The sequence below is a fragment of the Pleurodeles waltl genome, chromosome 8 (assembly GCF_031143425.1).
Source record: "Pleurodeles waltl isolate 20211129_DDA chromosome 8, aPleWal1.hap1.20221129, whole genome shotgun sequence".
NCBI classification, from domain to species: Eukaryota; Metazoa; Chordata; class Amphibia; order Caudata; family Salamandridae; genus Pleurodeles; species Pleurodeles waltl.
Genome location: NC_090447.1, coordinates 1,174,067,961 through 1,174,079,849, shown reverse-complemented (window position 1 = coordinate 1,174,079,849; position 11,889 = coordinate 1,174,067,961).

Genomic DNA, 11,889 nt, shown 5'->3' with positions numbered 1-11,889 from the left:
AAGCAAAGAAGATCTGCAGTCAGGTAAAAACTATTCATTTTAGTTTTGTAAAAATATTGGTTAGGTAATTTATTGTAAGAAAGGAGGTGGAGAGATGGAGAAAAGTAGATATGATATTTTTTTTAAAGTATATATTTTCTGGTTTGCCAGAATTATACCCTCAAAAGGGTTGTTTTCTTAGGCACACATTGGAATCTTTTTTTCAATATAGGTTTAAAATAATATTGAAATATATTTTTTAAACCTATTTGAATAAAAAGCAACTTTTTAAAATGTTGGTGTTAAGTTTTTTTATGTTATTCAACTCTGAAAGAGGTGAACATATTGGAAGGAATAAAGCTGTAAATATGGACTGTATTTTTTCAAATCGTTCAAATTGTTTCAAAGTTGTTCTACTTTTTCTTTAAACAATTAGGAGCCCTGGGTTTTGAACCGAGTCATTTCAGGAATTTCAAAGAAGGCAATATAGTATTTTTATGTTGATTGAACAGGTGCTTCTTATTTTACTTGTGTGTTGGGGGGGGGGGGGTTCCCTTTTTTGCTTAATTCGATTTGTATTCCAAAGTTCTAAATGCAAAAAAGAAAATGTCTTCAATTCTGCTCCCCAGCCACTTCCCTGACTAGGCACTTGGAGAAGTTAGAAAAGTATATCTGCCCCTCCAGCCACTGTCCAATGCCTTCCCTGACTAGGCAATTGGCAGAGTGAGAATAATAAATCTACGCTCCCCACCCCGCCCAGCTACTGTCCAGCACCTTCCTTGACTAGGCACATTGAGTTATAATAGTAAACCTGCCCCCACCGCCTTCACCACTGTCCAGAATCTTCCCTGTCTAGGCACGTTGTGAAGTTAGATTATTAACTCTACCACCCAGCCACTGTCCAGCACCTTCGTTGACTAGGCAATTGGTAGAGATAAAATACTAAATCTATTCCACCCAGAGCTGCTGTCCAGCAATGTCCCTCTCTAGGCACTTGGTGGAGTTTGATTAGTAAATCTGTCCCCATCCACTGATCAGCAACCTCCCTGTCTAGACAGTTTCATGAGAGAGAGAGAGAGAGAGAGAGAGAGAGAGAGAGGAAATAAATAGCCATTGTTCACTGTTGACTTTTTTTCAAATTTATACTATACATGAAAATTAAAGATTTGTTATAACTTACATTTTTGGCAACTTTCTAAGAACTGACAAATGGTATGAAACAAGGATTTGTGGTGATCCTCAGAAATACTTTGTAAAAGTGTATAACATGTCTAAACCCAATTGCATAATTTTATTATGTTATTTCTACATATATTAATGGTATTAGCTATATTTAATGTGACAGGCAGATGGCAGCATTTTAAACTGTAGCAGTGCAATACCCGTCCTCTCACTGCTGTGTGTGGTCACCTAAAAAAGCAGTGTACTACTGATCCCAAAACTGTGGATACCAGTTTTAATATTGGCTTTAGGAGTGAACTATAAATGTGTGTAAAATAACATTTGTAATCGGGTTTTCTGTGAGTAAAAGCTCACTAAACCTATAATTATTTTGCAGTGAAATGTTATCAGGTTTTAGAACTTCCTTGAATGCTTGTTCAATATCTGGTTTGGGGACAAAGTCACATGGTCTACAGAAATGCTATTTGCCTAACTTTGAACTTTTTGTTGTGATATAATGATGTTTAAAAAGTTTGGGTAGTTTTGCGAGGAGTTGTGTTGTGCTGCATACACATGCGCGACACAACCGTAATTCTTCTTTAACGGTTTTGGGAAATACATCATAGCATACATTATATTTTGCCCTCATTAATATAATTTTAAGCTTTTTTCTCACACAATTTTTTTTGCCCTATTTATATAAAATTGTGCTGTAAAGGTTTTGCGTGGTAAATGTATGCATGGTTAAGGAATATGTGGTAATGATTAAGGTAATTCTTTGTATGCTTGTGGTAAAGGTATTTTAGGTAAAGGCATGCGTGGTAAAGGTTTATACATCACACCGACAGCGTGGTAAAGGCATGCACTGTAAAGGCATGTGTTATTGCATCATAGAACCCGCGGAGCGGGGCCCCCTTGGGGGCCGAGAAGGCTCCCCTTCTCTGTCAGTCGGTTCTTCCTGTGGCCTGTAGTGTTCATAAATGTTTTCCATGGCAAACGACTGTCTTTCCTCCAGGTTTTCCAAAGATTCCTCTGCATGCTTTTGACCCAATGGCGGAAAAAAAAGAATCAGACGATGAATACCACACACAGGAACTTCCGGGCCGCCAGCTAACATCAAAAACAAAGGGGATGGACGTATGGTCAATGACACTCACTCCCAATAAAAAAAAAAAAAAAAAAAAAAAGAGAACCTAAGAAAGATAAGACAAAATCCTGGAACCATGCTGCAAATGTTTCTTTGTATTGGCAGCCCTTTTATCAGGTTTCTCAATTTGGCAAAACTTGTTTTGCAGCTGGTATATCACTTTCTCAGCACAACATATCTTCAAACAAGATGGATGTAGTGATTAAGGGCCTCATTATGAGGCTGGCAGTCCAAAGGCCACCAGTCTCTCGCGGTGATGGTCAGATCGCCCCAACTGTCGCAGTCCAACTGACACATTACAACCCTGGCGGGCTGACACACCAGGGACTGTCACCTTTGCCGGGAACGTGTTTCCGGATGGTACAATGATGATCTGAGTTGTACTCAGCCAAGGTGGTGCTGAGTTCAACGCCGCCTGGCTTATTACAACTCTGCTTTCTGCCAACCTTCTCATGGTGCAGTCCCCACCACAAGGATGTTTGTGGAAAAACAATGCTGTGTGACAAATGCCTCCTACATAAGTCACAATTCAGAGAAGTTTATAATTACGCTTCATGCATTAGATGTTGGTGACATGACACCAAATTCAGATAACAAATTACCAGTTTACCAATAAGTAATTCACTTTGTGAAGAAAATGTATTCACTAGATTGTCTTGAGATAGCAAGTTACCTTCTTGGTAGAAGACTGAAAAAACATGTCTAATAGGAAACAATCTGTTTAAAGATTATTTTACTCAAACCCCATCAAGTTAATTAAAAAGAAGTATGATAAAATACATGGACGCAAATAAATGATAAGAAACAACAAGCATTGGCAAAGCTAATAGGTCTCGCCTAGACAATAGCTATTGGCTTTGGCAATGTGTTTTGCCATGTTGTACACCAGTGTGGCTACTGTTTAGCATGGCTAAAAGTTTGTAGCGTGGAGTGTCAAAGTGGAGTGGGGGAGTAGGTGTTATAGAGTGGATTTGATGGAATGTCGTAGAGTGGCGAAGGAGGAGTATAGTGTTGGAGAGTTCAGTAGAGTTCAGTGGTTTGGGGCAGAGTGCTGTAGAGTGGAGTGGGTTGGAGTGGATTGAGATAGTGGGCTGGAGTGGTTTGAGAAGTGGGATGGATTGGATTGGGCTAGAGTGGGGTGGATTAGATTGGGATAGAGTTGGGTGGACCGTAGTGGGGTGGGTGAAAGTCAGGGGGGGAGGGATTGGGGTGGATTTGAGTGGGGTGGACTGGATTGGGGAGAGTGGTTTGGATTGGAGTGATGGGGCTGCGGTGGGGGGAGAGGATTGGTGTGGGGTGGATTGGAGTGGGTGGAGTGGAGTGGATTAGATTGGACTGGAGTGGGGTGGACTTGACCCTTGACCTTCGGGTAGGTCGCTCCCCTGCCTCCGCAGCACCACCAGTGCTTGCCTGCCTCCTTTTGTGCGATTCTGTGTGATTCTGACTGCTGCTCCCTTTTTTCCTTGTTCCCCGAGTGCGTGCCCCCCAGAGTGCCCGGTAGTTGTTGTGAGCGCTGCTCCCCTTTTTTTCCTTGTTTCCCGAGTGCGTGCCCCCCAGAGTGCCCGGTTGTTGTTGTACCCCCCTTTTTAGTGCCTGGTTCCCCTTTTGCTTAGTTTCTCTCGCTTTTTTGCCCTCGCCGCTTTTCCCGCCGTTTTTTTCCCCCGCCTACCCTCCCGCCGCCCGCCTCCCAGCTGACCCCTCCTCCCCGTCTACCCCATATATGGCGGCCGCTGCGAGACAGAGGTAGCGACCCTTGACCTTAGGGTAGGTCGCTCCCCTGCCTTCGCAGCGCCACCAGTGCTTGCCTGCCTCCTTTTGTGCGATTATGTGTGATTCTGACTGCTGCTCCCTTTTTTTCCTTGTTCCCCGAATGCGTGCCCGGTTGTTGTTGTGAGTGCTGCTCCCTTTTTTCCTTGTTTCCCGAGTGCGTGCCCCCCAGAGTGCTCGGTTGTTGTTGTGAGCGCTGCTCCCTTTTTTTCCTTGTTTCCCGAGTGCGTGCCCCCCAGAGCGCCCGGTTGCTGTTGTACCCCCCTTTTTAGTGCCCGGTTCCCCTTTTGCTTAGTTTCTCTCGCTTTTCGTTTTTCTCTCTCGTTTTTTTGCCCTCGCCGCTTTTCCCGCCGTTTTTTCCCCCCGCCTACCCTTCCGCCGCCCGCCTCCCAGCTGACCCCTCCTTCCCGGCTACCCCATATATGGCGGCCGCTGCGAGACAGAGGTAGCGACCCTTGACCTTAGGGTAGGTCGCTCCCCTGCACCACCAGTGCTTGCCTGCCTCCTTTTGTGCGATTCTGTGTGATTCTGACTGCTGCTCCCTTTTTTTTCTTGTTACCCGAGTGCGTGCCCGGTTGTTGTTGTGAGTGCTGCTCCCTTTTTTCCTTGTTTCCCCGAGTGCGTGCCCCCCAGAGTGCCCGGTTGTTGTTGTGAGCGCTGCTCCCTTTTTTTCCTTGTTTCCCGAGTGCGTGCCCCCCAGAGCGCCCGGTTGTTGTTGTACGCCCCTTTTTAGTGCCCGGTTCCCCTTTTGCTTTGTTTCTCTTGCTTTTCGTTTTTCTCTCTCGCTTTTTTGCCCTTGCCGCTTTTCCCGCCGTTTTTTTCCCCCGCCTACCCTCCCGCCGCCCACCTCCCACGCCTGACCTACGACACCGCCGCCCTGACCAAACTCAACCCCGGCAGAGCGCCGGGCTGCTGCCGCACCATCCCGAGACGCACCCACGGTCCTTTTACCTGCTGCAACTGCCGATTCACCTGCCTACGGACCCCCAACGCACCCCACAAGAACAACACCCCCGGACACAACCTCGAATGCATCCTGATCAACACGCGATCCGTTCACAGACACGCCATCGAACTGTGGAACCTCATCGACTCAACAGCCCCGGACATCGCCTTCCTCACTGAGACCTGGATGAACCCCTCCTCGGCACCCGACATCGCCATAGCCATCCCTGACGGATACAAAATCATCAGGAAAGACCGCACCAACCGCACCGGAGGCGGCATTGCCATCGTCCACAAGAGCTCCATCCGCATCACAACCAACGCCGACCACACACTTTCCGACGCTGAACACCTCCACTTCCAAATCCACAGCGACCCCAAAACCACCCTCAGAGGAACCCTCATCTACAGACCCCCTGACTACGCACCAAATTCAGCGAAGACATCGCAGACTTCCTCAGCACACACGCCCTCCCCTCCGCCGACTACATCCTCCTAGGAGACCTCAACTTCCACCTGGAGAACTACAACGACAACAACACCACCACCCTACTGGACAACCTCTCCAACCTCGGACTCAAACAACTGGTCAACACCCCCACCCACTACGCCGGACACACGCTCGACCCCATCTTCTCCTCCAGCAAACACATCTCCTTCAACCACACCACCAAACTCTCCTGGACGGACCACAGCTGCGTCCACTTCAGCTACAGGAAAACCACAACCCACCACCACGCTCAACAACCACCGAGAAGACAAAGGAACCGAATCACCGCCGACCAACTCACATCAGCTCTCTCCCAGAACCCGCCCACCAGCACCTCAGACCCCAACGAAGCAGCCAACAACCTCCGACTGTGCTAACATCCTGGCTCCCCTGAAGACCCGAGCGAACGGAGCCAACCACAAAAGAAGCTCCTGGTTTAACTCCACCCTCAAGGACTCCAAAAAACAATGCCGCACCTTCGAGAAAACCTGGCGCCTCGACCAGACCGACAAGAACATGTCAGCCCTCAAAAACGCCACCCGGAAACACCACCAACTCCTTCGCGCCGCAAGAAAATCATCCTTCAAAGACAGACTTGACAACAACTCCCACAACAGCAAAGAACTTTTCGGCATCGTCAGAGAACTCTCCAACCCCGACGCCGAAAACAACGCCATCACCCCCTCACAAGACCTCTGCGACTCCCTCGCAGCCTTCTTCCACCACAAAATCACCGACATCTACAACAGCTTCACCACAACAAACGAGAACCCACCACCAGAACCCACCCCCCACAGCACCACCATCCACGCCTGGAACCCGATCACCACTGAGGAAACCACCCGCACGATGAACTCCATCCACTCAGGATCACCCGCCGACCCATGCCCCCACCACATCTTCAACAAAGCCGACAACATCATCGCCCCCCATCTCCGAGACGTCATCAACACATCCTTCACCACCGCCACCTTCCCCGAGAGCTGGAAACACGCCGAACTCAACGCCCTCCTCAAGAAGCCGACAGCAGACCCCACAGACCTCAAGAACTTCCGACCCATCTCTCTCCTCCCGTTCCCAGCAAAGGTTATCGAGAAAACCGTCAACACTCAACTGACAACCTTCCTCGAAACCAACGAATCACTCGACCCCTCGCAGTTCGGTTTCAGGGCCAACCACAGCACCGAGACCGCCCTCATCGCAGCCACGGACGACATCAGTTCCTTGACCGACAAGGGAGAGACCGTGGCCCTCATACTCCTTGACCTCTCCGCAGCCTTCGACACGGTATGCCACCGCACCCTGATACAGCGCCTCAACAACGCCGGCATCTGAGGCAAGGCCTTGGACTGGATCATCTCGTTCCTCACCGGAAGAACTCAGAGAGTCCGCCTCCCCCGCTTCAGATCAACAGCTACCGAGGTCATCTGCGGCGTCCCACAAGGATCCTCCCTCAGCCCCACCCTCTTCAACATCTACATGACGCCCCTGGCAAAAATCGCACGCAAACACGGACTCAACCTCATCTCCTACGCAGACGACACTCAACTCATCCTCTCCCTCACCAACAACCCTTCCTCTGCTAGAACCAGACTACACGAAGGAATGAAGGAAGTAGCGGACTGGATGACGGACAGCCGGCTTAAACTCAACACCGACAAGATAGAAGTCCTCATCCTAGGCCCTACTCCCACCGCATGGGACGACTCCTGGTGGCCCCCCGCCCTAGGCAGTACTCCCCGACCACGCCCGCAACCTGGGCTTCATCCTGGACTCCTCCCTCTCCATGACCAGACCAGTCAACGCGGTCACATCGGCATGCTTCAACACCCTTCGCATGCTCCGCAAGATCTTCCGCTGGATCCCCACCGACACAAGGAAGACCGTCACCCACGCCCTCGTCACCAGCCGCCTGGACTACGGCAACACCCTCTACGCCGGCACCACGATCAAACTACAGAAGAAACTCCAACGAATCCAGAACGCCGCTGCACGCCTCATCCTGGACGTCCTGAGCCACCACCACATCTCCGGACACCTGAAAAAGCTTCACTGGCTCCCAGTCAGCAAGAGGATCACGTTCAGACTCCTCACCCACGCACACAAAGCCCTTCACAACCAAGGACACAAACTCATCAACCACCGCGTCTCCTACGTACCCACCCGCACCCTGCGATCGACCGGACAAGCCCTGGCTGCCGCCCCCCGCATCCGCAAAGCCACCGCCGGAGGCAAATCTTTTTCTTACCTCGCAGCGAAGACCTGGAACTCTCTCCCCAGCCATCTCCGCTCAACACAGGACCACCTCTCCTTCAGAAGGCAGCTCAAGACCTGGTTGTTCGAGCAATAACCCCCTCCCCCCCAGCGCCTTGAGACCCTTTCGGGTGAGTAGCGCGCTTTATAAATGCCAATGATTGATTGATTGGATTGTATTGTAGTGAGGTGGGGAAGATTGGACAGACTGGAGTGGGATGTGCTGGATGGACCGAACTGGGATGGGGTGGATTACATTTGGATAGAGTCGGTGGATTGGAGTAGAGTGGGATGGATTGGAGTGGGGTGGACTGGATTGGATTGGGGTGGGGTGGACTGGATTGGAGTGGGGTAGACTGGATTGGAGTGGGGTGGATTGAAATGTAGTGGGGTGAATTGGATTGGTGTGCGGCAGGCTGCTGTGAATAGAACAGAATAGAATAGATAGTTTATTTGCAGTTACTTAAAACCATTGCATTGTAACCGTGTTCACGGTTTAATACATTCCTTAACCCCTTCGCTGCCAGGCCTTTTCCCCTCAGGTGTCGAGCCTTTTTTTGGCTATTTGGGGAAGTTCATGCTTAGGCCCTCATACCTTTTTGTCCACATAAGCTATCCACGCCAAATTTGCGTCCTCTTTTTCCAACATTTCAGGGATTCTAAAGGTACCCAGAGTTTGTGGGTTCCCCTGGAGGAGATCAAGAAACTAGCTAAAATACACCTACAATTTAGTTTTTCTTCTTCAGAAAAATGGGAAAAAAAGGATGCCTGAAAATGGCATCAATAAAGGGTTTGCGATGCTAAAATCACCATCTTCCCAGCTTTCAGGAACAGGCAGACTTGAATCAGAAAACTACATTTTTCAACACAATTTTGACATTTTACTGGGACATACCCCATTTTTACTATTTTTTTTGCTTTCAGCCACCTTCCAGTTAGTGACAGAAATGGGTGTGAAACCAATGCTGGATCCCAGACAGGTACACATTTCTGAAAAGTAGACAAAATTCTGAATTCAGCAAGGGATCATTTGTGTATACGACTCAAGGTTTTCCTACAGAAAGTAACAGCTAAAACAAAAAAATATTTAAATGGAGGTGAAAAAAGAGCCATGTATGTCCAAGTTTTCTTCTATAACTTTTTACAGCTATGGCAGATTTTTTTAAAGCAATATATTGTTAAGTCTGCTGGACTCTTCTGGTTGCAGGGATATATAGAGATTGTATGTTCATCAAGAACCCTAGGTACTCAGAGCCAATAAATGAGCTGCACCTTGGGTTTTCATTGTATACCGGGTACACAGCATTTCATTTGGTGAAATATAAAGAGTGAAAAATAGGGATCAAGGAAACCTTTGTATTTCCGAAATGGGCACAAGATAAGGTGTTGAGAAGCAGCGGTTATTTGCACATCTCTGAGTTCTGGGGTCCCCATACTAGCATGTGAATTACAGGGCATGTCTCAAATAGGCTTCTTTTTTACACACTGTCTTACATTTGGAAGGAAAACATGTAGAGAAAGACAAGGGGCAATAACAAATGTTCTACTATTCTGTGCTCCCCCAATTCTCCCAATAAAAATGGTACCTCAATTGTGTTGGTAGACCTAGTGCCCACAACAGGAAATGCCCCCAAAACGCAACATGGACACATCACATTTTCACAAAGAAAACTGACCTGTTCTTTTGGAAAGTGCCTAGCTGTGGATTTTGGCCTGTAGCTCAGCCGACACCTAGGAAAACCTACCAAACCTGTGCATTTTTTTAAAAGTAGACACCTAGGTGAACCCAGGATGGGGTAACTTGTGGTGCTCTCTCCAGGTTCTGTTACTCAGAATCCTTTGCAAACCTCAAAATTTGGCAAAAAAAAAGAAATTGGTGCCCGCAACAGGAAATACCCCAAAACACTACGTGCACACATCAAAATTATCATTTACAAAACTACCTGTTTTTGCAGGGGGGGGGCACCTGCGTTTCTGGTCCTGGGCTCAGCAGCCATCTAGGAAAACCTACCAAACCCAGACATTTCTGAAAACTAGATACCCGAGGGAGTCCAAGGAGGTGTGACTTAGGTGGATCCCCCAGTGTTTTCTTACCCAGAATCCTCAGCAAACCTCAATTTAGCTAAAACAAAATCACATTTTCCCCACATTTCTGTATGGGATCGTCGCACCGGCACAAACTTCTTACCACCCAATGTTCCCATCAGTCTCTCGTTAAAAATGATACCTCACTTGTGTAGGTGGGCCAAGTGTCTGTGACAGGTAAGAGCCAAAAACATGTTGAAATTGTGGGGGAACCAAAGTGGATCCAAAAGGGCAGTTTGAAAAAAAAAAAAACGTTTTTAGGCTGACAAGTGGGGCAGAATGTTTATCCGTATAGAGGAGACAATGCTGGGTGGTAATAATTTTGTGAATTCCTGCAGATTCCGGAAGGTTCTATCACAAAAATGTGGGGAAAATTTGTGATTTTAAGCAAAGTTGGAGGTTTGCAGGGCACTGTGGGTAAGAAAAATGGTGTGGGGCTAATTTTCAGATGTGTCTAGGTCTTGTAGATTTTTCTAGATGGCAGCATCTTAAAGTCCACAATGTGCATCCCTCATCATTCCAAGTGGGACGATTTGGAGAGTTAGCCAAGCTCTCATGGCCCAAATGTAAAATCAAAATCCAAAATGATCAAATGTCCTTTTGCTTGTCGTTGGGATAAGATCTTTTAGTGTGTGTGTGGGGGGAGAACTGAAAGACCGTTACTCTCTTCAGTTGGGGTGGGGGCATAACCATGCCCATACTCGTTGGTAGCCACCACCCCACTATTTTGTATTTTTTTTTTATTCCCTGGCATTTAGTTGGTTTTCTAACACCCCCCCCCCACCCCCCACCCAGGGAGAGGACTGGGGGTAATTGCCCCATCTGCCCACCAGTGGGCAGAACAACTTTGTCCCCATTTATATGGGTGGGGTGTTGGCCATGTCCCCACCCTCTTTTAAACAAAAAAAATAAAAATATTCCCTGGTGTCTACTGGGCTTTCTGCCCCCCTTGGGGCAGCTGGGCCTTACAAAAATAGGTTGACCGCCCCCAAAAAACAAAACACACACCCACACACAGACCAATCCCTGGTGCCTACGTGGTTTCTGCACACCTTAAAGGCAGATGGGCCCAATAGAAACAGGCCGATCTGCTTTCAAAGGGGGCATAAATGGCCTAAAATAATTTGCCCCCATGGGGAACGGCCCTTGCCCAAGGGGCCTCTCCCCTTACATAAAATAGTATAGAAAAAAAAATCCCTGGTGCCAAGTGGTTTCTGCCCCCTTGGGGGCAGATTAGCCTAATAAAAGTAAGCCGATTTGCCCTCAAGGGGGGCAGAAATGGCCTAAAATAAAGTTGCCCCCCAGGGGAGCAATCCTTTCCTAAGGGGTTGCTCCCCTTACATGCAAATGGTGCAAAAAACTAAATCCCTGGTGTCTAGTGTTTTCTGCCCCCCTTGGGGAAGATTGACCTAATAAAAATCGGCTGACCTGCCTCCAAGGTGGGCAGAAATGGCCTAAAATTAGATTGCCACCCAGGTAAGCGACCCTTGCTTAAAGGGTCGCTCCCCATCTGTAAAAAATAAATAAATAAATAAAGTGATCCCTGGTGCCTATTGGTTTCTGCCCTCCTTGGGGGCAGATCGGCCTAATAAAAATAGGGCAATCAGCCCCTAAGGGGGACAGAAATGGCCTAAAATAAATTTGCCCCAAGGGAAGCAACCCTTGTGTATGGGGCTGCACCCCTCCAGTAAAAAAAATATATATATATCCCTGGTGTCTAGAGGTTTCTGCCCCACCTTGGGGGCAGATGAGCCTAATTAACATAGGCCAATCTGGCCCCAAGTGGGGCAGAAACGGCCTTAAAATAAATTGCCCCCCTTGGGGAGCGACCCTTTCCCGAGGGGCCACTCCCTCATGTGTTTACATATTGTAAGCAAAAATCCCGGGTGTCTAGTGGTATTCCTGCAGCACGATCGCTGTGCAATCGTGCTGCAGGAATGCTTAGAGAGACATGAAAAGGAAATTAAAGGCCTTTCCTCTTCATGCCTCTCTGACCTCCTCTGCCCCCTTCCCGAAGAGACACTAATCAGTTTCTCCTTGGATCACTTCCTGCGTGATGGAG